Source organism: Macaca mulatta, chromosome 18 (genome assembly GCF_049350105.2).
Source record: "Macaca mulatta isolate MMU2019108-1 chromosome 18, T2T-MMU8v2.0, whole genome shotgun sequence".
In the NCBI taxonomy this organism is placed as follows: Eukaryota; Metazoa; Chordata; class Mammalia; order Primates; family Cercopithecidae; genus Macaca; species Macaca mulatta.
The window spans coordinates 876,647-881,488 of NC_133423.1; positions in this window are offsets into that span (position 1 = coordinate 876,647).

Below are 4,842 nucleotides of genomic sequence, written 5' to 3' on the forward strand. Positions count from 1 at the left end.
TGGCGCAATCTTGGCTCACTGCAACCTCCGCCTCCCAGGTTCATGCCATTCTCCCGCCTCAGCCTCCCAAGTAGCTGGGACTACAGGCGCCTGCCACCAGGCCTAGCTAACTTTTTTGTATTTTAGTAGAGACTGTGTTCCACTGTGTTAGCCAGGATGGTCTCAATCTCCTGAACTTATGATCCGCCTGCCTCGGCCTCCCAAAGTGCTGCGATTACAGGCATGAGCCACCGAGCCCGACCGAGAATTTTCATTTCTAACAAGTTCCCAGTAGATGCTGATGCTGCTGGTACAGGAATCACATTTGAGAACCACTGGCTAATCCCCAAAGCTTTTAGGACTTGCCTATAAACTTGGACTTGATGATCAAGACCCTATCCAACAAGCACACAGGATTTCCCTCTAGGATGTTGTGCTGGTATCAGTATTGTAATTTCACATCAGGTAACCTGTAAAAGTATTTCCTAAGTGCACAAATGCTATTTTTTGAATTATCTCCCACCACCACCATTCTGGTGCCACATCTATACACCTAGTCTTCTTAACGTTCTCCTTTCTGCCTTGAACATCTCCTATTTATTCCTGAAGACACTCCAAATCAATATACAAATTCTTTTTTCCCTCTTACTTTCCCTCAATTATCTTGTGTTTTATTCTCCTTTATCCTCATAGGGGAAAAAAAAAGCAACTTGAGGGTATTGAGAATGTTTTCAATACTGAGCCATATTCCCAAGGAGAGACATAAACTCTAACAGTAATAAGCAGCAAACAACGTGATTCATCATTGGTCTTGCAACCCAGAAAATGAGTTCCATTTTCCAAATTTGCTTTCACAGTGAGCTTTGAAGATAAACACATTATTTCTTGACTTGAGTCCCCTTGCTCTCAAGAAAAAGTGCCGGGCAAGCGCTCTTTTACAAGAATTGGACTTCCAGTAGACTGTCATGTGAGCTATTAAGCAACATGGCCGTGATGACAGAGGAGTCTGTCTTACCTCTTCAGAGCCAAATTACACACCCTATGTGAAACCCACCTGAGGCCACACTGCAGAGACCCAAATGTACAGATGAAAGGATCAGAGTGTGGAACCTCCTTTCTCGTAAGACTGCAGCGTAAGAAGGGCACAGTGCCAAACATACCTCATACGAGGGGACGGCAGAATGCCAAATGTATGACAGGATCACAATCCAAAATCGACTTCCACAAAGCCAGACCACTGGGAGCACCACACACGAATGAGGAGAATATCCAAAATCAACTTCCAATTAATTAGACTCCAAAGACCAGCACACACCGATGAGAGAAGCAGAGATGGAAAACCACCTCCACAGAACTGGACCACAGAGACTACCAGTCATAAAAAGAGAACTGCACAGAACCAGACTGCAGAGGGCACCACACACGTGGATGACAGGATCTGAGCCCCAAATCTACGTTCAGTAACTGGGCTGCATATCCAGAACCGGGCCGCAGAGGGCACCACACAAGCTAGTAAGAGTACCTGAGTCCCAAATCTACTTCCGCATAACGGGTGGTAACAGGCAACAGGGAAAAACACTGAAACCCCGACTTCATGTCCTCCACTTGCCACGACGGTTTTGCATTTGTTTCCCATGCCAGCATAAGCTCTTTGTTCAGAGGCTGTCGTGTTCTCTCTGATGTTCAGTTACTGACGATCCTACTTAGTGTGGATGAGTAAACCAATGTTTCCTTGCAGCTCATGCTGCAGAAACAGGCAACAAACAAAAGGTAACACATAATTCATTTATCAATAAATGACAAGAAAAACAGAGCCAGAAAGAGGATACTGTGAATTATCATTTACCATTACTTTTCAGATGAGAAAATGAAGGCACATTAATATTTCTAATATCACACAAATACTTCTCAGAGCCGTAATTCACACCTGTATGTTCTGGCTTCAGTGTTTTTCTCACCCCATCTATCAGTTTTCAGAAATGCAGGCTGAGTGTGGTGGTTCACGCCTGTAATCCTATCACTTTGGGAGGCCAAGGTGGATCTCTTGAGCTCAGGGGTTCAAGACCAACCTGGGCAACACAGACCTTGTCTCTACAAAAAAAAAAAAAAAGTTTTTGTAATTAGCCAAGTACATATTCTCTTCGCCTAAAATTTAAAAAGTAGTCCCAGCTACTCAGGTGGCTGAGGTGGGAAGATCACTTGATCCTAGGAGGTCAAGGCTGCAGTGAGCTATGACTGCACCACTGCACTCCAGCCTGGGCGACAGAGTGAGAATCGGTCTCAAAAAAAATAAATAAATAAAAATGCAATGTTTATCCACACAGTCTGGGTAAGGAAAGACACCATCCACCACCTTTTATTTATTCTGGGATGCACCTTCACTGTCTATTCTAGCCAGCAATAGGACTCTGTCATCCAGTGTAAGTGACTTCACTCCTCAGTCAAAAACTGGAATTAGGCCGGGTGCGGTGGCTCACATCTGTAATCCCAGCACTTTGGGAGGCCGAGGCAGATGGATCACCTGAGGTTGGAAGTTCGAGACCAGCCTGACCAACATGGAGAAACCCTGTCTCTACTAAAAATACAAAACTAGCCAGGCGTGGTGGCACATGCCTGTAATCCCAGCACTTTGGGAGGCCAAGGCGGGCAGATCACAAGATCTGGAGATTGAGACCATCCTGGCTAACACAGTGAAACCCCATCTCTACTACAAATACAAAAAATTAGCCAGGCATGGTGGCGTGCGCCTGAAGTCCCAGCTACTTGGGAGGCTGAGGCAGGAGAATGGCGTGAACCTGGGAGGCAGAGCTTGCAGTGAGCCGAGATCACACCACTGCACTCCAGCCTGGGCGACAGAGCCAGACTCCGTCTCAAAAAAACAAACACACAAACAAAAATTTGGAATTAAAAGTCTTATATGTAAAGGGTCACTCAAGTTGCTGTTGAAAATATTGAAGGGAATATTCCCTGCTAAGCGCCACTGACCCATAGAAAGACAATCAGTGAGAAACAGGCAATCCTTTCTCTGAGCATCCTGTGTCTTCACTTTCTTGGAATCATGATTTTTGTATTTGAAAGTATTTTGGACAAAGAATGTCTTAGATGAATGCTACTACAGTAGTAATCTAAGCAGAAATCTTAGTCATCCTTACTAGTAACCATTTTTTTATTTGTATAAATCTGTGGGGTACAAGTATCGTTTTGGATACCCTATTCAGCATGCACACACTAACGACAGCTGATGATCTTTAAAAAAAAAAAAAAGTCCGTGCATAATTGGATATATGCATACAAAGTGTGCCAGTCAAGTCAGGGCTTTTGTAGTATCGTCACCCAAATAACATACACTGTACCCCTTAAGTTCTCATCACCCACCTACCTCCTGCCCTCTCACCCTTCCAAGTCTCCAATGTCTGTCATTCCACTCTACATCCATGTGCACACATTTTTTAGCTACCACTTGTGAGTGAGAACACATGATATTTGTCTTTTGGGGTCTGACATGTTTAAGATACCGGCCTCTAATCTATCCATGTTGTCACTAAAGACATTATTTTATTCTTTGTTATGACTGGATAGTATTCCACTGTGTGTGTATATGTGTGTGTGTGTATGTGTATATATATATATACACACCACATTTTCTTTATCCAGTCATCCACTGATGGACACTCGAGCTAGTTTCTATATCTTTGCTATTGTGAATAGTACTGTGATAAACATATGAGTGCATGTATCTTTTTGATATGTGGATTTCTTTTCCTTTAGGTAGATACACAGTAGGAAGATTGCTGGACCAAATGGTAGTTCTATCTTTAATTCTTTGAGAAATCTCCAGTTTTCCATAGAGGTTGTACCAATTTACATTCCCACAGTGTATAAGAGTTTCCTCTCTGCATCCTCGCCAACATCTGTTTTTGGACTTTTTAAATAACAGCCCTTCTGACTAGGGTAGGATGAGATATCTTGTTGTGGTTTTAATTTGCATTTCTCTGATGATTAGTGATGTTGAGCATTTTTACATATACCTGTTGGCCATATGTATGTCTTCTTTTGAAAAATGTCTACTCATGTCCTTTGCCCACTTTTTAATAAGATTATCATGAAAATTATGCATGGACTTTTTTTTTTTTTTTTTTTTTTAGCTCATCAGCTATTATTAGTGTATTTTACGTGTGGCCCAAGACAATTCTTCCACTGTGGTCCACAGAAGCCAAAAAAGTTGAACACTGTAGCATGAGTGTTTCGCACACTTAGAAACGTGCATCACCTGCACCCTTTTGTCCGGACAATTTCTGGACAATTCATACAAATGATGTGACTTACAATGAACCCCCGATTTTCTTCCAGGGTTCTGTAGCCTCCTGTGTGTCTATGGGACCAATTCCCCAAACCACACACAGGACTCAGGCTCAGGCCAGCATCCTGACAGACAACACCTCACACATCATCGCAGCTCACTGCGGCGCAGTCAGGAGCATCCTGCATGACTGCCCTAGGAGAGGAAGTTCACAACTCACACAGGCTTCCTGCAGCCTTTGCCTTGTGCCTTTCCCTCTTACAGTGTCCCCTGAGTAGATGACTTCTGAGGCCTGTGAGTTCTTTCTGAACCTCACTAAACCTGAGGGTGGTCTTGGGGATGATCTTTCTCTTTCTCACATACAGACACACACGTGCACACACACATTTACCTCTCTATTGATTCTTCCTTTCCTTATTTGTAAGAAACCTGCTCCCATTATCTTTAATATACTTACATGCTGATCAGTCCCCTGAATGTAACCACCAACCTTCCGTCACCACCACCACCCTCTTCCCCACACAGGTGCCCTCTCCCGTCTCCAGGCCCGATGCCCCTTCACA